Genomic DNA, 25,321 nt, shown 5'->3' on the forward strand with positions numbered 1-25,321 from the left:
TTACATGATAGATAAATTCAAGAGTACATACATATTTCCTTATTTGAGACAAACTTTGAACACATTCTAAGATTTCATAGAAATATAATGATACGATTTACGTGTAGCATATGAGAAGGCTATCTACATCTAGCACCCGTCACTGGACAATAGTGTTATTGAGACACCATCTCATGGAATTAGAATCATGTATATATATAGTGTTATAGACATACCTTGCAACACCTATTCAACACTACCTTCAAGCTTCAAATTCATCAATTGATTTACTTTAGTAGCAAATTGTAGTGAGATTTCATTAAATACAACCCGACAAAAGCCATTTGTGATAGTAGTTGTTGCCTTCTTTGGATTTATCCCCCTCTGGAAATAGAATAACTAATATTCCCCATTTTTTGAGATACTTGCTTCATGTTCAACATGGGCTATTGGGTTCTTCACATGGAAAATGTTGCAAATATTAGATGTATAATGGAAACAAGCATGCAATTCAAGGTTGCTCCTAAAGTCTCTTGGGTGAATTATAAAACGACATCTACTTAAAACATGATATATGGTAGTAACAAACACATCAAGGCCCCACTTAATTATTCAAAATTTTGCAAATAGCAGATGTCTTAAACAATACCAACTATCTAATTGCATAATCACATTAAAATAGGCAAACCTTTAAAATGTTGAAAAGTGTGAAAAAATGGAGTTGGAATATGTCAGTGTAGATATAGCTATGTGAAATGTAACTTCTATCTAAAACATGTAAATGTAACTTCTATAGCTACATGAAATGTAACTTCTATATAAAAAATGGAGTTTGAATATTATAGTTACGTGAAATGTAACTTCTATATAACATTCTAAATATCCTTTTTCAGTCACTTAAGAGACTAACATTTTTTTATCTTCGGGTAATAACTTAATACTCCTTGAAAAATAGCAATGAATTGGTTCTTAAACAACCAAGGGGAAATTTTAAACCAGTGTGAAAATTCTTACTCATTCCCCTACCAAATTTCTCATTTTTTATTTGTGTGCGGATTTAAGCTAGTGTAATATAACTTCTACATATTTGACAATTTAAATGTCAAAAATTACCCAGATTGAAGTTATACAATTAACATATGCACAATAAGATACAATATTCATGATTTATAAGTAATATGGTGTTTACATGTTATATCAAGACAAAAAATTTCTCATCTCATTAAATCTTATCTGATAGTTGGTGATGGATATAGCCTTTAAAATTATGACCCATCCTTGTCATATATTATATTTAATGATGGATATAGATCTTAAAAGAATCAACCTTGTTTTTTATTTTATGTATGATCAATTTAAATGGAATTTCTCATAATTTTATTCAATATTAGCTTGTACAACTAGAAACAAAATGATGTGGGGGTGTTGTTTGTAGTGAAATTCAAACTTGTTTTAATTACCTAAATTTTCCATATTTAGAAAATAGATTCATTGACCATCTTATCTTCAAGTCAATAAGTTTTCTTGAAGGCATCGTCATGACATCCACCATCTCTGAAAATTATGAAATATTAGTAGTATCATGCACTAAATAGACAACGTTGGCATAGAATCTTTTATTGTGATTTTTAATTAGTGTCACAAATTTTTTGATATTTTATGATTGTTGGTTTAGATTTCCATGCTAAGACTAGATTCATCATTCCTACTAGGATTTTTAGTTGGGCACACATCATATTTCTCACTTCTAATTATATAAAAATAGAGATTATGCACAATGACATGTAGTGACATGTGGGTGTCTATTTTACTCAATGATATACTTGATTTTTTAACCCATTCCAATCCTACCACAATGAAATTAAGAAATATGAGGATAGAAGAAGGACTATCAATAAATGAAATAATTAGAGACTTTAGAATGCAACTCAAATTGTACATGAATGTAACGATAATTATTTGCAACTGCCTAGTCACTGATGAGCATCAAATCACACTGTGAAAATATCCTCGCATTTTGAGAATTTGGTTGCACCTGCACTAATCCTCTGTAGTAGTTCCTTGACTTTCCTATATATATAATTTTCGAAACAATCCTACTCCTGCAATTCTTTCCTATATGGATCATCTTTGTCCCCCCCTATTGATAGTTATTTTTCAAGGCAACAGAATAGAACTCTCAAATTGCATCATCACCTTTCAAAACAATATTTGAGTATTTCCACGTGATGTCAAACCTATCTCTACTCAGGTCCACAAAATCCTTGATTTGTCTCCATCGCATAAACCTCTTTTCATAATAAAATTATAAATCCCATGTCTTTCTTCCTCGTCCCTGGCATACCAATTATTTAAAGTGGAATACTTTATCGTTTCTCCCTTGGTGCAATAGAGATCCACTATTGTGGCATGGAGATGATTGGTGTCATAAAATGGTGCAGTGCATCCTTCAATATATGTCACTGAACTCCTTTCACCTCACATAACTCCTCTCATCTAGAACAATAAGAGTCATCTCAAACTGCTTGGTTTGCATCTCATTCATCCTTAAATAAGTGGATATTTCAATGGGTGACAATGTGTGCTTGGGGATTTAATAGAAAGAGCTATCACTATAAAAAAAAATACAATGCAACATAATAGTTATCAGCAGGAGGAACAACCCTGCCAAGCTACTTTCTAACTAGATAAAGATACTCCCGAATTACCTCTTATAACGAAAAAAATATAACCTCGACTACCTATAGAGTCTACCTATGCATGGTAGCAATGAAAACACCTTAAAAAACAACATCTACAACAATGTTGGTCAATCTCTTCTTCTAGTCAAGGGCATGCCCAACTTTTGAAAAGTATCAAGAAGGTCAGGATCTACCTCATCTAGGCTCCTCTTCTTATTCCACTCTCCCTATTTAGGTTCAGAATAATAAAAAAGGTCTTGGAAATTGATGGGTGGGTAAAAGTTATCACACTGTTTAGGTTCTTCCATTTTTAATCATTTTCTGTAAGCATTGAGTATAAATTGAAAAAGCCATTCGGATTCCTTATTTTTAGCTAAAATTAACCTAAGCTTTGGAGAGTTGTAAGGTTTAACCGATATAAGTATATTCTAATTAAAATATAGTAACATGGTTTAAAATTGTAGGCATTGATATCAGAATCTAAGGATGAAACATAAAATATTTTATGTTCATGATTACAAGAAATTTTAATTTCATGTAAAAAAGTTTTAGGAAGGTCTAGTATTTTCATCCTACTAGAAAATTTGCTTGCATCACTCGAGTCCTTTGAATTTGGGCATGGTAGAGTCCATTACACAAACAATCAACCACTAAAATAAAGGTGAAAAGAAACAATAAAGTTTCATGCATTTTGACTCTAGAAAATTTATGGAGCAAACTAATTTGTATAATAAGGACATGCAAAATTCTTACTTGTCCATTGTCTTTTGATGAATTGTAGGCTGCAATCAAGATCTGCATTATTATAATCATTAAATCCTTTGTACAATAAGGACATGCAAAATGCTTACATGTGCATTGTCTTTTGATGAATTGTTGGTAGTAATCAAGATGTGCATTATCATAATCATTAAACCATCAACTATAGATGAAATTTATGCTTTGATCATATAAACCCTTGAAATTATTTAACGATAAGAAAAAAAAATCATCTTTAGTAAAAAGAAATAACTCTCCAGAGTCCAAATTCATACCTATGCACAAATGGTCAAAATATCCAGGCCCAATGACCTTGCCCTTCCATATAATCGTTGATGTTATCCTAAGGTGTTTCCCAGGAAAACTCCATTTGGGGTTTGAATCCCATGAAATCCATAGATCACGTCTGGCATTTCCATGCAGATATCAACAAAGCAGAGAAAAATGCAGTGCTACAATGTGATATTGTATTCTGTGAATATTTTATTTGAACCCAGGGCTAAAATGGAAATGAAAAAGAAAAGAAATATTTATAATATAAAATAAAATATATAAATTGCAATTCGGTTAAATAAATTATTTTTAATAAGAATTTGTTATTAAAACAAAGGTTAAAAATGATGTTGGGATGAGTGTAAACATTTAAATATGGCCTTAATTATAAAAAGTTAAATTAATAAAAATAATAAAATTCAATTTGTTATTAACTTGCCAATAGACCTCGTTACAATACCATGGGCCAATATCATGGCTTATCAATACTACAAGTCCAAAAACCATAACTTCTTTCACAACCAAAATATTTTATAACAATATGAAAAGATTCTTAACCATGGATATTCACCCCCACATTATGATATATATTATTAAATTGTAAAAAGTAGCCTTTGTTACAATACCATGGGTCAATACCATGGATTATCAATACCACATGCCCAAAAAACATAAATTATTTCACAATCAAAATATTTTATAACCATGCATATTCACCCTCACTTTACCATGCATATTAACTTGTAAATAAACTTTGTTACAATACCATGGCTTATCAATGCCACATGCCAAAAAACCATAACTTATTTCATAGTAAAAATATTTTAATTTAATTTAATTTTACAACTTTTTTTTAATTGAATCTAAAAGGGAAAATTTTACAATTTGAGATATATCTAAACCCTCTATCCTAACCACTACTAAAAGTATTCCCATAGAAATTAAATTAAGCTTTTAATAAAATTAATCTAAGATGGATCTATGTAATTTCTTTATATATATATATATATATATATATATATATATATATATATAACCAACATAGATCCATCTTAGCTACAGATCCAAGGGATGAGAGCAAGCAAATTCAATAATTATAATAGATTAAATATAGTGCATGATTTTTTGAAGTTTTTCATTATTTTATTTTCTTTGACATGATTTATCCAAAATATAGGTTTAATACTTTACAACCAATTAAGTTTTTTTAATTTAGGTAATCTCTTAAACACAATACAATGTGATCAAATTTAAGAGAGAGTTGGGTAGGGGGCAAAGAGAGAGAGTGACGGGGGGGGGAGAGAGAGTGAGGTGGGAGAGAGGGAGCGAGAGGAAGGAAGAGAGAGAGAGAGAGAGAGAGAGAGAGAGAGAGAGAGAGAGAGAGAGAGATGGAGTTGGAGTGGTAGAGAGAGGGAGGAAAGAACAAATACATAGAGAGATAGAGGTGGAGAGAGAGAGAGGAGTGAGAAGGGAGAGATGGAGAGAGAGTGAGGGAGAGAGGAGGGGAGGGAATATAAATAAGAGGAGACGATAGAGATAGGGAGAGAAGGGAAAGGGAGAGAGATGGAGAAGGATAAGGAGGGGGGAGATAGTGATAGAGTTGGATGGAAGAGAGAGAGAGAGAGAGAGAGAGTGATTTGGGGGGAGAGATAGAGGGAGGTGGGAGATAACGGATAGAGAGGAAGGAAGATAGAGATGAGGAGAGAGAGATGGAATTGGAGGGGACGGGAGAGGGAGGTAACAAGAAAAACATAAAGGGATAAAGATGGAGAGAGAGTGGGTGACAAGGTATTCATGGAGAAAGAGTGAGGGAGAGAGGAGAGTGGGAGGGAATAGAGAGAAGGATTTAGATAGAGAGGGAGAGAAGGGGAAGAGAGAGATAAACAGACAAGCAGAAGAGAGGGAGAGAGAGTGTGTGTATGTTTGGGGGGGTGAGATAGAGAGAGGGAATAACAAAGAGACACAAATACAAATACAAATATTATATAGTATTATATAACCAACCTAGATCCATATTAACCCTATAAATATCAAGTTCTGAGAGGAATCTAATCTCTCAAGTTGCAAACCTTTCCTCAAGTTTTGCACTATAAAAAAAAGTTTGCACCTCGAGAGATTGGATCCCTCTCGGTGCTTGATAGATTTGGGGTTAAGATGGATCTAGGTCGGTTAATATGAAATTAAAGTAGTTTGTATTTGATATTATAGTCTTAAAAAATAAAATTGCTCTTCAAATTAATTTTAAATTGGAACTAGATCCAATTAGATTCAATGAATATATTTTTAATAAATACATAAAATATATTTTTTATTAAAAAAATATTTTTAAAATTACAAATTATTAGAGATAAATAATGCAAATTTGGCTCACCTATACATCATGTGAGGATGAAGAAGTGTTTAAGGAATGATAACCTTTCAACCAATCTTTAACAGCCTTTCAATCCCCTATCACTTGTAAGTTTAGATTGCTTGACACAATTAAGATGCCTAACTTAAAAAACTTATTCATATTATTGTAGTACTTGTTAGTTAGTTGTATTTTTGTTCTTAGACTAAATTAGTCATTCATGTTAGTCATTTTTAGTTGTATTACTTATTAGCTAGTCACATATTTTAACCTGTGACTAAATTAATGATTTATGTTAGTTGTTTTTAGTTTAGTCACTTAAGATTGCTCATTTTTGGTAGTATTTCACTGGGAAAAGATGCGATGACTAATGTTTTTAGTCACCTAGTCACTAATTTCTCATTTTATACTAGTGAGTGGTGCAGTTGACATGTGGTGTTGTATACATGTTGAGTAGGTGTTGCCATGTACATGTGATGTTGTGCACATGTTGTGCAGGTGGTTGCAATGTACAGGTGGTTGTTGGAAATAATACTGAGAGGGGGGGGGGGGTGAATCAGTATTATCAAGTCAATAAAACTTTTTCATTTCCAAACTCTGATTCATATATTCTACTTCCACAACTTCTTATGATTAAGTTAATTGATCTTCAATGAGTGCATTAGAACATTATCAACCATATTATCAGTTAACAGATGCAGTAACATAGAGTAGATCATCACACATAAGGCACACACATGAACACCATGATATAAGGTGGAAACCCAATGCGGGAGAAAACCACCTGCTGCAAGTCATCTCAATCTTCTTCTTAATAAGAAAATCCTTTTACAATATTTTGTATTGGTGCAGTCTTATTCCAGTACGGGAGCTACAACCCCCTTTTCTCTTGTACTAGCCGATCCATTTACTAGTACGCAGGCTGCTACCTGCTACAATGCTCCAAAGATTTCCTTTAGCTCTTGTACTAGCTTAGATACTAGTACGTAGGTGCTGACCTACAATCTTCTCTCCTCCAGGTACCACGTTTCATCAATTTTCAGACTGGATACACTGAAGCACAACACATAATCTGAAAGGCCACATTTCATCCAATTTTCATACTGGACCCAACAACAACATTGAAGCTCATAATCAAACAACCTTCTGAATCACCCAATCACCAGATCAATACATATACAATGAGAGTTATCAACCAGATCTAGTCCACCAGATCATATAAGGATAAGTCATTATGAACCTGATCCATTCATCTATCAATACTGAGGCTAATCATAATCATTCAATCAATTACTGCGGTTATCAGAACATAATACCATACATCACTTCAAAACCCAGAACACAACAATAATAAACAGGGGCAGCTAAATAGATTTCATGAAAAGTCCGCAACTTCACCCATAGAACACCTGCGTACATCCGCACTGTTTCCAACTGCTTTCCTGCGCATCCACGCACTGTGTCTCACGGACTTCTTGCGCACCTCCGCTCTGTGTCCAATGGAATGCCTGCGCCCCTCCGCATCTTCTGCAATTCTGGGCCTGCGAACCTGCGCACTTGCAGCGCTTCTGCGCCTGCGTATCTGTGCACCTGCAACGCTTCTGCGCCTGCGTATCTCCGCACGTTTCTTTCACTGCACTTGCAGTCCTGTGGGTATAGACAATTTTCAGACTTCAAGTATAACCCAGACTATCAGATCTACAGATCTGATCATGCGCCGAGGAGATATCAACCCATTAGTAGACCCGACTTGTAATTCTCATGTTTCTCCTTGATATTGATTCAACTCTCTCTCACAAACCGATTACAAGAATTTCAGATCTAGCTTCTCTTAAGATCCTCTAATTTCACAAGTGTCTAGCCAAATGATCTCCTTTGCTTTATATAGGCAAGCTCTTGCTAAAACCATGAGTCAATACCATAGATAACCAATACAAGGGGCCCAAAAACATGGGGCTCAATAATAATAATAATAATATAAAACAATACCACTGACCAAACCATAGGTTCAAATATGTCGGGCTAAATACTATGGTCCACCATTGGATTCCCACGTGAGAATGCTTTTTCACTGCATGAAAGTGCATGAACTGGGGTCCGCACCTTTTACATGGTGTACCTGCGGGTATGTACGCACTTTATCTATGATATTCCTGCAGGTCCGCGCCTTTTGTACTATGTATCTGCGTACTTCTTATTTCCTTCATTATTTTGAGCTAATCATCAATCTCTGCTATTGAATGGATGTACAGTGATCCATCACCTGTAAGAGTTGCCATCAAGGACAATACTTTAGCCATAATGCCAACAATCTCCCTCTTTGGACTTGATGGCAAAGCTTACTTGTGAACTGTCATCTGATCCCTTTGAACTGTCCTTCATCCATGTATTCTGACATATCTGATATCTCTTCTGTGGATTGATCTGAATGTATACAAGTGAGATGATCTTCTATGAGAGGGTTGCCATCAAGTACAACATATGCATCATAATGCCAACAGTGGTATTGTGTACATGTAGTACATATGGTACTAGTTGAGGAGAAGACACAGGATGTTTGTCTGGTGTGGAAAATGATCTGGAGTGCATAGGGAATAAAGACAAAGGTAGAAACTAAGGATTGATGAAAGGATAAGTATCAACATTTTATTTCAGTTTTATTATGCATGTGATTTATGACTATGGTATATGATGATTATATATGATCTATGACTCTAATTTATGATGGTTACATGTGATGTGTGATGCTGATCTATGATGGTTGTGTTTTGAGCTAACCAGATGTGATATAATTATACATGATGTTTTGATTAAACAATTAGTTTAACTTGTTGTGATAGGAAGCGAACAAGATTGCAAGTATACCTTATTGACAAATTACAAATGAGGTATGATTTGAGGTTATTTCAATTTATTTGAATCTAACGGAAATTTTTTGCTTGGAACAGGAATGCATGAACATGCCCAGTTGGGTGTTTGAAATCGACTGTAAGAATTAACAGCAACATTGAAAGAAATTGGAACATGCAACAGTGTACTGGTAAAGCACCTCAGGAGCAGGGCCATTATGGGACAATCATACCCAAAAAATTCCATTTATTGCGATGATCATGCCATGACTGATATGATGGTTTTGAAGAAGGGATATGCCTTGATTTTGTATATTCCAATGCGAGGAAACCTTTCTAAGTGATAGATTGCCCGGGTTAGGGGATTCCAAGGAACTTGGAAGGTGAGTGACTGCATGGAAGGGGGTGAATGGATTTCCTAAGGGACTGTACAACAGAGAATGGAAGGTCGTGGATAAAAATTTTTTGGTCATGAGAATTCCCAGATGGAATGGAGTGCATTCTGAAACAATGAGATGGTAACCATTCACTGAGAGGAAAAGTGGCATAGGATTGTAGCGTTGTACATTAGATGCAATTTGACTATGGCAGTGGATTTTGGACTTCCTAAGAAGGAGGTGAATCTTGGTATTACTTTGAGGGTAGAGGTGTGATCCTCTATATTCCCTTGTTGATTGATACGGGACTCGAATCCTTTTATTTGTTAGTTTAGAAAATGTGCATATGTGTATATGTGGTAATTGTAAATACCGTAATGAGTTGTGTTATAAAGCTCATGATATTTTTCTTTTGAGAAGATCTTTCATTGTAAATGTTGAAACAAGCTAAGTTATAAAGATCCATGGGCAATATATTTGTTTTCAACACTTTTGCTAAGGTCTTGGTGTGGTTTAACACTGAGGACAATGTTCCCCGAGGGGGGGGGGTTCTGTAAAAACCTTGGTGAAAGTTCATGTAATAAAAGTTAATGAAGGAAAAATAAGACCATGGGCAAGGGACACTTATTCCAATTTGAATGTTGGGCAAAGATATCCTAGTGGGAATCACTTAATGGATGTTTTGGCTAAGCAAAATTAGCAAAGGCTAATTTTTGGCACATTTATTTGTGAAAATAAAGGAAAATAGGAGAAAATTAAGGTGAAAGGTCACAGGTTGCATGTGATGAGGAAATTGAAGGAAAATAATGGAAAATGAAGAAATTGGAGGCCTCATTAATAAAAAGGCTTCTGAGGATCAATTGGCAAGCTCTTAGTCAGTGTTAATCTCTTCGCTCAAGCTTAGTTAGTGTATGTCTTTTGGTCAGCTCAAGTTTGGAGCTCTCTCATTATTCTCTCTCTCTCTCTCATACTCTTGGTCATTTAGAGTTTTCTTGGAGCATTCTAGCTTTGGATCAAGGAAGGAAAAGTAAGCAAAGGGAAAGGAAGGAAATAAAGGATTAAGCAAGGAAAAGCATGATCAAGCAACTTTAGCAGGAACACTTGTAGGTAACATATTGCATGTGTGATTTCCTAACTGGTTTTGACATTCATGGCTTTGCATGTTGGTGTATGGTTCTCTTTTTGTCAATGGCATGGTTTTGTCGGGTTATTACAGTGGTTTTCAGCCTAGCCTTGCCTTTTTTCGGGTGCCATGGTGTTGGGATGTTTATTTTGGTTTTGGATATTTGGTTTTCCGGATGGATTTCAGAATCTGGGGCGGAGGTGGTCTCAATTTTCATTCCCAAAGGCTTAAGAATCCCTTGACTTGTTTTGGCGGGATACAGGGTAAATCCTAAGGGAGAAGTCTCTATTTAGGGCCTAGTGATCGGGCTTTGGATTGCAGTAAATCTTGAGAGACTGGTCAGTTTAAGGCCTAGTGATCAGGGATTGGATTGCGTTAAAGCCTGAGAGACAAGGAGACAGCAAATTCCTCAAAGATAGTGACAGATTCTAGATGGCATTCCAAGTTTGATTCAATTGTGATCGGAGCAGTGAGATTGGTGTGATCACGCTTTGATGAGGGTGGAGGTGATTTAACCTTCAGATTCCCTTGATGGTTATTTGATGGGTTTTGCTATGAGATCCCACATTCATGTTTGGAATATGGCACAAGGGTGATTGGCAGAAAGAGAGATTTGGTTCAGCCATGTCTATGGTCGGGTGGTATGTGGAAGTCCCAAACCTAGTGGGATTTGCCCATGATTAATAAAAGCTAATTTCTCTTACTTTTTCACTTGTTTATATGTGGATTTAATGGTTGTCATATCTCTGATATTTATATGGTTTTATGTTGGTTATAAGCATGGTTATATGACTGGTTCACGTCATGGTTATTTCATGTATTTACTTGTAATTGTTAACTGGATAGATGAAAGACCTAATTGATGATATAATAGTTCAATGGAGAAGGTGGTGATTGTTCTTATTATGTTTCATAAGTATTTTCAGTCATTCATGCTTTGCCTTGTATCCTAGACCTGTAGGTTGCATTAATGCCAAGTGTTTGACAGAATGTCAATCCCGGTTGGGGATGCACAAGCCTAGTCCTAAGGTTGATTTTTGATTTTTTTATCTTTTCATAATGTCTTTGATGTATTTTTGAGGTTGTAACAATTTTTGGGCAAGGGTCGGGATTCTGGGTTAGAAAAGCGGCTCAAATCTCGGGGACACTGGGACAGGTATATTGAAAGGAGTCTAGGGACGCTCGCACATAGGCCTGTGAGAGTGAATTTGGCTTATGGATGATGTCATGCCTATAACATAAGAGTGACCAGGGGTTAAAAGTCTTAAAACAGGGGCTCAGGGAAAATATGTCTAAGTGGCTAACATGTCTTCTAAGGGTGTTTTTGCTAATGTGGATGGGTTTGTTTAAGGTGTTTCGTCAAATCCATTTCCTCAACGTCACCAAGGAGGATGAATCCCTTATAGTAGCCTCTGTCATCGCATGCTTACCCGGTTGATCGGTTTCTTGGGTAGACCTGGGAGGAGGGCATGTTAGAAAATTCCAAACAAGAAAATGGATTCCTAATGGTGTCCCAAATGCCCTTATAAAATTCACAAGGACAATACTCCGAGACTTGTTATTTTGGATGGTAAGAAAGGTATAAAATTACTCCTCCACAAAGAAGTTTCTATTCAAGATTTTGTGATCACCAATAGATAGTTTATGAGGATAAAACTAATAATGAGAAGTAGCTAGCTAAAATCAAAATATATTCTTGGAAGTGGAGTTTCTGAATCCCTAAATATCATGGGAAACGTAAGACCCTAAGTCATAGCATGAATTTCTACAGTCTTGCATAATGTGCTTGACATGAGAAAGTTCGAGATTGAAACATAAAACATGTATGTTGGTACACATTAGGAATTTGACATGATAAGGGGATTTCATGGGGATGGTCAAACATGTTTGGAACATATACAATGTGACAAGTCGATACTAGGGATAGGGTTCCCACACCATGTAACAAACTAAAAAAAGGCTTGTGGATGCACATATCATGTGGCATGTCAACATGAGGTTTAGGATCATACACTCTGTCACATGCCTAGATAAGGCTCATGAGAACACATTGCCTAGTAGGAAAAGGAATGGCCATAGTCACGTAAACAACATGTTCTTAGAAAAATAGTCACAAAACTATGGACTAGGGGGGTGAGTGCATCTGAAAATGATAAAACAACTGATATCTGTAATGAATATTCGAATGGAATACTATGTTTTATCAATAGCATTATGAAGTATCATAATTAGATTGGTCTTGGTCAACTATTGTGCTCATCATTCCCTTCAATTTTTTCTTAGGCTGGTGATTGTAGCTCAAATCATTACTCTTGGCAGAGGCCATAAGATATTACAATGCCCACTACAAGGAAAATACCTTCTAGCGGAGGTTATAACGAATATTTTTAGTGTTATAAAATTAGAAAGAAACTTCAAAAAAACTTATGCTAAAACATCCATTTGGGATAACAGATGTTTTAGTGGAGGTTTTAACAGAACTTTACCACAACTAAAGAAATCTTGGCGGCCAAAGGTTCTAGGAGATGCTTTTTTACAGTGTGCTTAATGGAACAAGTAACACTAGTGCGCTACATATATAAAAGTATCGGGTGACATACATAACTAAAAGAATCAAGTCGTTGAATGAGCATAATACCAATGCGTAATATATACTGCATCGGTGGTAATAGATAAAAAATTCTTAGGGTGTTCTTCTAAGGAATGACACTGGGGCAAGCAAAATATAATTGTCGTGTCGGTGCTTTTTTGTAAACTTGGAGCATTGACGCATATTGTTTTTAGAAACAGTGCGTTAGTTATACAAAAGGACCGACGTTGTTACTTTTCATAATGCACTAGGCTAGAACTAATATTTTGTAGGACCGGTGAGTTAGTTATATAAAATCACGGGTGCGTTAAGAATTACAATGCACCTGGGCATTAATCTCAAAGAATGCTGGTGTTTGAAGAGATAAATGCACATGTGATCTCATTTTATTAAAAGGCACAAAGCATGCAAAAAGATGTCATCACAGTTATTTTATATAAAATGACACACCGATGCACATAACACGCTGTTGCATTTTTATATTATAGATGCGCCGATTTTTGAATGATATTTTCTCTTTTTTGGAAACATAGACCTGTGATAGTGCAATTATTGTAACTTTTTAAGTCCGTTATTTATCAAAAAATCAACATATATCTTATAACAGTGTTCACTTAAATCAAAATTTGATTACTGCATTTGTATATTATGTTTGGATTAGTAAGTTATATTATCATATTTCGCATCTCTTCATTATAATATTTAATCATCCATATATTTAATCAGTGGTATAGCATTTCGCAACGACATTGGATAATAAAATAGAATAAACTAAAATTCATTTTATTATATATAAATAAGAGTATCTTTGTCATACAAAATGGGTTTACTATTGGTAACTCCTTGTCTTTCGATTAAGACACTATGTCCATTACATTAAACAAAATGTCTGATTTTCACAGACAATTATTTCAAAAAGTACAACAGGTTGCATTGATATCCAAATCGATCATCATTCTTCATTGGAATTGTTGTCAGCACTCAAGCTACTTACATGAATTGGTTTATTTGGAGGAGTTTTTTTTTATTGCATCAATCATTTTCATCTTCTTGATCTTGCAATTCCATTAAGAAAACATAAAAATAAAGTGTAATGAGTTTATCTACATTGGTGAGAATAATGAAAATTGAAATAAATAATATACATCAATCTAAATCAAATAAAAATGTACCATAGCAAGAAGTGACTCATAAACTGTGCACATGGTTTCAAAACCAAGTCTCATTCCTTGTTGCAATTAGTCTTCTTCTGGTGTAGTTCCATACTTTGTTTCCTGCATGTTTAAAGCCCCATTATAAATCATAGATTCAATATAAAGGATTTTTTTGGTATTATAATTATAAACTCAAAGAAGTAAAGAAACATAGATACTTAAATATTCCACAATTAATTTTTGATATGCTAACATATACTCACAACCCTTATTTAACCCAATGTCAATCAATTCTTCTGATGGATCACCTTTGTATGTTAGCATCTATTTGAAGACATTCAAGGATTTTTGTTGTAAAAAAACTTAAAATATAGAAAAAATGAAACCTTCAGTTGTTATAAGGAAATATTAACAATTACTCACAAACTTTGAAATCAACCCTTTTCTTCCTTGTCGTCCTGTTTTATGTGCTGAATGAGTTCCATCTTTTTTTCTCTTTTTTTTTTGCAAGAAAACACTTGAAAATTATTATTTAATGCTAAATTATTTTTTTATATGTAAAAAACAAAATCATGTTCTCAATCACAGATAAAATTGTAAATGGCTATTTGACAAGAACATCATTAAAATATATATCAACCAACATATATAAACAAGACTTGTGTTCTACTATATAAACATAAATAAATAAAAGTGTTTTCCTGCTCATATAGTACTTTTAGTTCAACATCAACCAGATTGATTGAAATACTTTTTAGTGCGACAAAAAAAGTAGGAAACTAGATAAAATGTTTATGAATATAATATCTTTTTAAATGTTTTGATGGCACACAAAAAAAAAACCCATGAAACTTTGCGAGACATGAAATTTTGTGAGTTGCCTATGAATCAAGAGTTTCATTTTCCATTAACATAAGAGTTTGATTCAACTATCCACACTGAACAAAAAATGATCAAGGAACTACATAAACTGCACTAGAAAATGACATCATCTATCAATCTTGGTTTCTCTACAGTACCATAAGAGGTGGAAGCAAGTCTTGCATATTTCATCGCTAGTGAATAAGGTTGGGGCTTCCTTTTGCAGAGGCTGAACCGGAATTGAGAATTTGCAATGTTGGTAGCATACTTATTTTTACACATCTTGCTCCATAAGGCTTCCAGGTTTTTTAATCCATCTCCACCATGTTTTGGAACTTAGCTTGGATGAGAGTTTCATATTCCTAAGCCATATTCCACCATTTTTCTTAAATTGGTATATCTTATCCCAAGCCACCAAATTCCATTTCTATTTTTTTTAGTAGCCCTCCATAGGGCACAACTATATAAATTAAATGGTTGGTAAATTTCTATAACCATGAAAACACTTACCTCACGGTACATCTCACATTTCCAAGATTTAAAAAAATCATAAAAATTAACTAAATTTTAACTTTATTATTATTATTATAAAATTAATTAATATATGATATACAGTTAAAAAACATGTAAAAATATTCTTAACCATGGAGATTCACCCTACTTACATGGAGATTCTTTATCTCTAAATAAAATTGCTACAATACCATAGCTTACTAATACCACATAACCTAAAAACCACAACTCATGTTCATATCATACATATTTATATAGCATGAGCATGTGCCATATTATCTAATTGATCTCATCCAGTCATATCATACATATTTATATAGCATGAGCATGTGCCATATTATCTAATTGATCTCATCCAGTCAAAAAACCAAAAATGGTTAATGATTCCACAAAAGAAATATTTTTGAAACTTACTAAGACTAAGAGTTTCAAATTTTTCATCATAATGGTAAGTAACGCCAACATCCACTAATGGAAAATTGATATTTAGGTCCAAATTCATATGTTCTTACCCAAATATTTCCTCATATCCATTATAATGGATTATATCAAAGGTTCCTCACAAGATGACTCACTATAAAGTTTTTTTTAAGAGAATAAGTATATGAGAAAAAATTTCAATTCTTATGTGAAATGGATTGGGTTTGTAACAAGATTATTATATAAAAATATCATTATTAATGTGGTACAACTACAAAAATTCCAAAAAGTATTTATAATAGCTATGTCAATTTATTGAAAAAGTAAAAGAACTCAACCACATGTCATATATATCATGGATATTGTATCATATCATAATTTCATGGAATCCTCTTTTCACAAAGCCACTTTAACCTTACCATGTCATAATTTCATACAATGCTCATTCCACCACTTTGACCTTTGAGAATCTAATATGTTATGGAATAAATAAAGAGCTAGGGTTAGGGTCCTATTGTGTGGAAAAATAGATTCTAATCCCTCTTTATAGCGTGTTTGAGAGTAAATCTTTAAGATATCCTGTTACAATATGATTAAAATTTCCATATGGTTTGGAAGATGAAAATATATAGTAAATGTTTGTAACTAATTTGATGTAATTTATATAATTGCTATAATCATATAAATCATATAATTGTTATATGGAAAAAATATAAATAAAGATCAATCACAATTTTCGTTTTTTACATTATAAAATTGTTCAATTTAATATTTTCAACATAATATTTAATAACTTATAATTATATAAAATAGTACATGTTATACTGATTTGATCCTTATCACTTATTATATGGATTAATCCTCACTAATACAATATTATAATTTAAAATTTACCCATAAATTAACATTTTAAATACTAGTACAACTAAGAAATCATATTCATATCACATTAATAATTAATTTCTCAATCATTTATAGAACTTATTTGTGACTCTAATTTCCTAATGTTCTTACTATTATAATGTGCATTTTGACGGAGATGTATTTATATAATTCTTATACATTTTACTTGTTTTGAAAAGTTGTGTTCAATGCCTTTATGAATACTTTTATTTTCGAATTTTAATTATCAAACAAAAGTTATCTAAACAATAAACGATTTCCAATTATTAAATTTTTAATAACTTATTCATGAATGGCTTATTACCTCATTTATCTGGTTTATACTGAAAATGAAATTTGAAAATAAACTTTGTTCATAGCTTGTGGATGACCTTTTTAATTACACCTGAGTAATGAAATTACTAAGATATATATATTAGTTTTAGAAATTATGAAATGACTCACAATATTATATACTTAAAGTGATTTTGAAAATTACAAATTGGTTGGTATAGTGGGACGTCTTAATAATCTAGTATTTATGCAACTTCAAAATAATATAAACTAATAATTTATTTATCTAATTATTTAAAAAATTATGAGATTTAATATAATTTCATTTTAATTAATAATAAAGATAATTTTACCTAACCACGCTATATTTATGTCACATCTCCCTGTAATTTAACATAACTAATAATAAAAAATTGTTACATTCTAGCATAGTTCTTTATGATAATTGTAATTGCACTTACCTATGGAACATAATAAAACAATCATATATTAATTACAAGGTTGATTATTATATACAGTACCATATGCATATATTTAAATGCGTTTACAATTAAGTCTTGGTACTATTGATTAATTATACACATAGTCATTACACGCTTTATATGGGATTATTATACACATAGTTATTACACGCTTTATATGGGATTATTAATGTCATTCTGCTCTACCACGAGTTGTGGTGGGAGCATGCCTCAACTCCCTCGTCCTCTGCTCTCCAGCTGTCCCTCCCGCCTCGTTCTCCTCGCTGCATCAACGATGATCAGACCATGGTGCTAATCCAACGAACGATGGCTCTTCTGATAACTTCATTTGGAATTGATGGAGATCTTGTTTTATTTTCATTGATTCAGTTCGCGGCTCTCTGGTTTTTAGACTATGATACCAGGGTTTCGTCCTTCAGTGGTTTGAGCAGTGAAAAATACAGTTTTTTGCTTCCGTGAAGGCCTCTGAATAGGTGGATCCACCACCCATACGTGGCCCTTTCAAGTAATGTCTTATAATTCCTTGTGCTTTCCTCGAGCTTCCTTGTTCGTAGTTATAATGATAACTCCTGACAGATTCTTGGTATTGGAGTTTGCAAGTTCTTCTGGCGAGGTCTTCGCATTCCAACGAATTTCTGAGGTTGTTTTTCTTCGATTTCTTATACTTACACACTCAGGTCTTCAATGGGTTCACTGGTATGTTCATTGTTTGATTGCGGGCATCTATTGGTCAGGTAGAGAGACAAACAATCTTGTCCTTAAATGAATTCTCTCGGAAGGGTTTTTAGTTTTCCGCTATGTTATTCTTGGTACTCCAGCTGTATATGTATTATCTGAGCAAAAGGGCTTTGCTCTTGAAAACTCGTTGTTTTAGTTTGTATTTAAGTTGAATGTAATTTTTCGTTTAAGGGAAACACTTGTCGACCATTCGGGTGATTGTTCCGAACTTTGGGGTTTATCAAGCAAACCCTTAGGGTTAGACTAGAAGGTCCCTAGTATTATTTGACATTACTAGTTTAATTGTCTTATTTACTATGGAATTTCATCTAGTGTTTTTTTAATTGTCTCATTTACTCTAGAACTTCTTCCATTAGTATTGAATGCTTTCTATGATTTTTCTCATGGCTAGTTCGACTCGTTATAAAACACTAAAGAATTAAAAGTTTAAAATTGGTTAATATCGTTCTTTGACATGTAAGTCCTGTAGCTCCTGCATCTTTCTGTTTTCGGGGTATTCTTTTATTATTTGCACAATAATCGGGCTCTAATTTTTATATATAGTCTCTCAGTGACTTATTCCGTTCTGGTTATGTCATTTCCAGTTTTTTTGCGATGCTTTTCTGGGTTTAAAGATTACAATTCACAATTTCTTTGTTTTAACATTTTATATGTAATCAGGCTTATTATTTGCAAGAATGAGAACTTAGAACTGGGAGTCTTGCCCTGGCCTATGCATGTACCAGGTCCTATGGGTCCGGTTTTGACTTCCCGATTATTTGTTGAACATCTGTGTATTACGATACTTCTTGAATTTTCTTGATGCTTGTACAGTACCGCATTACTATATGTTTTCAGGTTACCTATCAGTAATATAATATATATATTATGGTTCTCAAAGATGACAATAGGACACGCCTCGGCCCAAGTGAACCTCTATATTTAATATGTGGTTTTATTTCTGTCAAGGAAATAATACGTGCTTCTTTCTTGTCAAAAAAGTTATGCCCAGATTCTCTCTATAATTCTGGTTCTTACTTAGTTTAATTCTTTCCTTTCTAAGTAAGTTTTTCTAAGTCTGTACTACATTCTTAAATTTATATCTGAACTGGAAAAATTCTCTTTCTATGATTAATGGAAATAGCTACTCTCCTACTTTAGGATATTACTACACAGTATTTAAATTTCCAAGTTTTTAATAACAGAATTTTTCCAGAACTGAGCTTTTACTCTATTATCTCATATTTAATAAAGTTTCTCCAAGTTATTTTACTTACCTGAGAACAATAAATAAAGGAAAAATCCAACTATTGAAATCACCTCTGTAATTTAACAGATTCTAATCCTCCCAAACATGAGACTTGCCTTCAGGCCCAAGTCTCCTCCCTAGCTTGCTCACAAGATCGATGTCTTCTTGCAAGGCTTCACTCACAGTGCCACAACTATCTAGTCACCACTAAACTTAGCCTCTTCCTGCTTGACCTTTCAGCACAGATTCTCTCCCCTTCTCCTTTGTTACTCTCAGGCTTCTTGTCTACCCTCTTGTGTCCTTTCCTTGGAGAATTCACAATCAGGGAGGTATTTAGGGTTAAGAAACTGCCTATCCTAACTTTCTTGATATGAAAAGTTACAAGATTTGTTAACACTCCACAATAGTTTTCTTTATAATTATCAAATTTAAATACTTAATTCAAATAGTAACCATAATATGAAGTTTTTTTTTTTACTACGGTAAAATAAAAATAATTACAGTTCTCTGGGGACATCACATCTTCCCCCCCTGAAATCAAACATCATCTCAATGTTTTTCTGCTGAAAACAAACCTGAAAAAGCTTCCTTCATGAGTTTCTCATCCTTCCAGGTGGCCTCATCTGACCCATAGTGCTGACATTGCACTTTAACCTAGGTGATAACTCGTTTCAGCATTACTTCTCTCCGATCGAGTATAACCAGAGGTTCAACCAAGAATTCTCCTTCCGACTCGAGCTACATAAGAAGAAAATTTTAGTCATTTTTTATTATCATTAATTTATTATTTGAATTGCTTAGAGAAAATTCTTCTACCTATATATCTTACCAACTGGTTATATGTTTAGGATCATAAACATATTTTTTTAGTATGGATACATGGAAAACAATGTGTACTTGAATGTGGCTAGGCAAGGCAAGCTGGTATGCCATTGGCCCCACCTGTGCCAAAATTTGAAATGGACCACAAAATTGGGGTGCTAATTTAGCACACCCGCTCCATTGTAAGGTACTCTTTTTGGCGCGTACCCTTACATACACATGATCCCCTACTTGGAATTCTCTGAAATTCCTTTTTCGATCGGCGAAGTTCTTTTGTCGATCTTGAGAGGCCCTTAAATTGGAACGAACCTTCTTAACCATTTCTTCCATTTCCTTTAACATTTCGGGTCCCAACATCAACTTGTCCTCGGGTCCTCCCCAACTGGATGGTGTGCGGCACTTACGTCCGTACAAAACTTCAAACAGGCTCATTTGTAAGGAGGTATGATAGCCGTTGTTGTAAGAAAATTCGACCAGATGTAAGTAATCTTCCCATTTGGAGGGTTGTTGCATCACATAAGTTCGTAGCATGTCTTCCACCACCTGATTCACTCGCTCTGTCTACCTATCCATCTAAGGGTGATAGGCAATGCTGAAGTTTAACTACGTACCTAACCCTTCAAACAGAGCTTTCCAGAAGGTTGATGTAAATTTTACATCACGATAAAAAATTATAGTTTTTGGTAGCCCATGTAATCTGAAAATATTCTGCATGAATATGTTGGCAATTTGTACTACCCTGTAGGTGGATTGTACTGGTATGAAATGAGCTGATTTGCTTAATTTGTCCACTACCACCATTATTGAATCATTTTGCTTTTTGGATCTGGGTAATCCCATGATGAAGTCGAGGGAGATCATCTGCCATTTCCATTCCGAGATTGGTAATGGATGTAGTAATCCAGCAGGATTGTGGTGTTATGTTTTTACTTGCTAACATTCCAGGCAACGAGTCAAATATTCTACTACATTCTTTTTCATACCCGACCAGTAGTATTTTTTGCGAAGTGCAGTAATTAATTTTTGGTATCCTGGGTGTCCTACATAGGGACTCTTATGATATTCATCCAAAATCAAATCCTTAATGTTGTTTTGGTTAGGCACATACAATCTCTTCTTATAAATCAACATACCTGCAGGATTCATTTCATATCCTAGCTAATGTTCATGGTTGTTTGTAGTTTGAGCTTGTTGTCCTAAAAACTGGTATTCTGGATCCCGCTCAGCTGCTTCTTTAATTAGTTCATTGAAGGTGGTCCGCACCTCACTGTAAGAAATTTCATAAAGACAATGTACCTTTCGACTTAAGGCATCAGCTACCCGGTTCTCCTTTCCTTTCAAGTGTTTGATTTCAAAATCAAATCCACTTAAAAAGTCTACCCACCTGGCTTGCCTGGCATTCAAAGTGGGCTGCTTAAAATAATTAGTCAAGTTGTGATGGTCAGTCATTAAAAGGAATTTCTTACCCATCAAATAGTGCCGCCACATTTTTAGTGCATGAATAACGGCTATCAATTCTAATCCATAAGATGAGTATTTATTCTCGTGCCTTCAAATTCTTAGATTCATAGGAAATTACTCTAGATTCTTGCATTAAAACACCACCTACCCCTTCCTTGCTAGTGTCTGTACACACCACATAGTCCTTACTTGGATCTGCTATGCTTAAGATTGGTGCAGTGGTAAGTAAATGCTTGAGTTGTTCAAAGCTCTGTTGGCATTCGGCTGTCCATTTAAAGGTTTTTCCCTTCTTCTGTAGGGAGGTAATAGGATAGGCCACCTTAGAGAATCCTTCAACAAATCATCTATAATACCCTACCAGTCCCATAAAAGATCTTATATCTACCACGTCTTTTGGTACTGGCCATTCCATTATGGTCTTTATCTTTTCTGGGTCTACAACGATTCCGTCTTTGGTAATGATGTGGCCTAAATATTGAATCTGCTCTTTAAAGAAATCACACTTGCTAAATTTTGCATACAATTGATGTTCCCTGAGAGTCTGCAGCACTATCCTGAGATGCTCTTTATGTTCTTCAATATTTCGGGAATAAATCAGTATATCATCAATAAAAATTAATACAAATTTATCTAAATATTGATGAAATATATTGTTCATTAGACACATAAAAGTTGTGGGGGCATTGGTCATCCTGAAGGGTAACACCACGAACTCGTAATGTCCATAGCGGGTCCTAAAGGTCATTTTAGCTATGTCTTCCTCCTTGATTCTGATCTGATGGTATCCCAACCGTAGATCAATCTTTGAAAACACCATCACACCCTTCACTTGATCAAATAGTTCGTCTATGCGAGGTAAAGGGTACTTGTTCTTAATGGTTAGCTTATTTAGTTGACGATAATCCATACACATACGTAGGGTCCCGTCCTTCTTTTTGACGAACAATATGGGGGCTCCCCAAGGCGATACACTTGGGCGGATATAATTTTTATCCAACAACTCCTGTAATTGCATTTTTAATTCTGTCAGCTCTGGTATACTCATACAATAAGGAGCTCGGGACACCGAGGCTACTCCTGGTACTAGTTCAATGGTGAAATCTATGTCTCTTTTTGGAGGTAGCCCTGGAATTTCTTCAGGAAATACATCTGGAAAATTTTGTATCATAGGGATACTTTCCAAGGAAACAGACTTATCTTTTGAGTTGGCATATCCCACCGGATTGCGTAAATCTAGCATCATTTTCTAATGCACTTTGCTAGTTGAGAGGCAATTATTGGTCGTAATTTTAGTGGTCTCAAAATGCCTTGAATCTCCTATTTGTTTCCCTGCTCATCCATGTAGCAGATAGCTTTTGTTTTACAGTTTATAAGGGACCAATGCTTCTCCAGCCAGTCCATGCCTATTAGAACATCATATGACCCTAGGGGTAATACGTTTAGATCTACCACCAAAGGTTGACCTGCTATTTCTAATGGACAGTTGTTGACCTTGGCCAACACACGTCTCTTTGCCCCTATTGCTAGTTGTACTAACCAGGGATTTTTGAACTTGACAGCTTGTAAACCACATTGATCAACTATTTTAGGACTAACATAACTTAACATAGCTCCTGGGTCAATTAAAACAGATATAGCATGATCAAAGATTTTACCTTCGAATTCCACCATAGTTGGCTGGTATTCTGCCTGATGATCTTCAAGGGTGGCATTGATTTTTAGAATACTCCTGGCTACATCTCCTACTGTGGATGCCTCCTGAATCTGCAAAATCTGTTCAATGCCCTTGTGGTTAGGACAGTTCTTAATGTAATGTGGCCCTCCACATCCCTAGCATTGTATTAGGGGTCTTTTTGTTGCTTCAACTTCAGTTCTGCCTGATTTCTCATTGGATTTGGGTTCATTGGGAGGTCTAAATCTGGACTAATTTCTCTGCAGATTTCTATTTATCTGTCCTCTAGGAGGTCCTCTATTGATATTGCTCTTGTTCCCTTTATTACCAACATAAAACTTATTGCCCTTTTTGTCAATCCATTTCTTTCCCATCACTTCTCCTTTCTATTTACTTTGTTAATAACATATCTGGGCCTTCCGTATGACCTCATCCATTGTTTTCGGGTTGTCGAACTCAATACGTTCTTTCATGAACAACGGTAAACTACTGATAAATCGTTGCACTTTTTCCTTCTCTTCTCGTATGTAAGGAACATACCGAAGTAAGGAGGTAAATTTTGTAATGAACTCATTCATTGTCCTAATCGTAGGTCATGAAACTCTTTTTCTTTTTTGTCGTAGAACCGTTCAGTTAAATACCTCTCTTTAAAATATCTTTGAAACTTTTCCCATGTTATGCTCTGTTCATTCACCCCTCATACGGTCTTTACCTCTTCCCACCATAGGGTGGCTTTCCCTTGCAGCTGGAAAATGGCCAAGCGAGCCTTTAAATTGTGATCGTATTCATATAGCTGAAAGTATTTATTCATATTAATGAGCCAGGCTTCAACTGCCTCTTCTTGTTCGCCATCAAAGAGGGGCAGCTTTATTTTCTAGAATTCTCCTTGCAATTCTGTCCTCTACCTCTTTTGTGTTTTATGCTCTGAGGCATTATCTAACTTTTCCTCTTGATTTTCTTCCCCTCCTTCTATTTCCACATACTCTGTCTGATATTCTTGCTCTCCCGACATGTGCCTATGTTCTGGGCTGGGAATCGGCTGACGTTGATTTTGCTTATCTAACAGACTTTTCATAATATTCTCCTGTTCCAGCATTAACCTTTCATTTTCAACTCGCAATCGAGCCATCTTGCTCTTTAATTCTTGCACAGTCTCCAATATTGTAGGATTGGCGCTACAGGGTTCTTCTCCCAACTGCACCAATACTTCCGGGTTGGTCTCAGGGAAAGTTGCAGGTCCTAAGCTCCTATGGGGAGCATTATTTGTCCTTCTCATGGTAGTTGCTCCTGCTTCTTTTGATGAGTATACACAACAATATCAATCATTAGTTTTCCAAAGGCCTCAGTTTGATAACCTTGGCTCTGATACCACTTGTCACATCTCCATGTAATTTAACATAATTAATAATGATAAAAATTGTTACATTCTACCATAGTTCTTTATGATAATTGTAATTGCACTTACCCATTGAACATAATAAAACTATCGTATATTGATTACAAGGTTAATTATTATATATAGTACCATATGCATATATTTCAATGTGTTTACATTTAAGTCTCGGTACTATTGATTAATTATACACATAGTTATAACACGCTTTATACGAGATTATTAATGTCATTTTGCTCTACCACGAGTTGTGGCGGGAGCAGGCCTCGACTCCCTCGTCGTTTGCTCTCCAGCTCTCCCTCCTGCCTCGTTCTCCTCGCTACATCAACAGTGATCAGATCATGGCGTTAATCCAATGGACGATGGCTATTCTGATAAATTCATTTGGAATTTATGGAGGTCTTGTTTTATTTTCATTGA

At 34.6% G+C, this 25,321-nt stretch overlaps 1 pseudogene; it reads right to left on the reverse strand.

Annotated features, from left to right (window-relative positions):
• Nucleotides 1-1,870: 1,870 nt before the first annotated feature.
• On the reverse strand, nt 1,871-24,784 carry LOC149220215 (iron-sulfur cluster assembly SufBD family protein ABCI8, chloroplastic pseudogene; annotated as a pseudogene).
• Nucleotides 24,785-25,321: the final 537 nt, after the last annotated feature.

Source organism: Pinus tabuliformis, chromosome Q, assembly GCF_031772625.1.
Source record: "Pinus tabuliformis cultivar Carrire ecotype Pingquan chromosome Q, CPIR1, whole genome shotgun sequence".
NCBI classification, from domain to species: Eukaryota; Viridiplantae; Streptophyta; class Pinopsida; order Pinales; family Pinaceae; genus Pinus; species Pinus tabuliformis.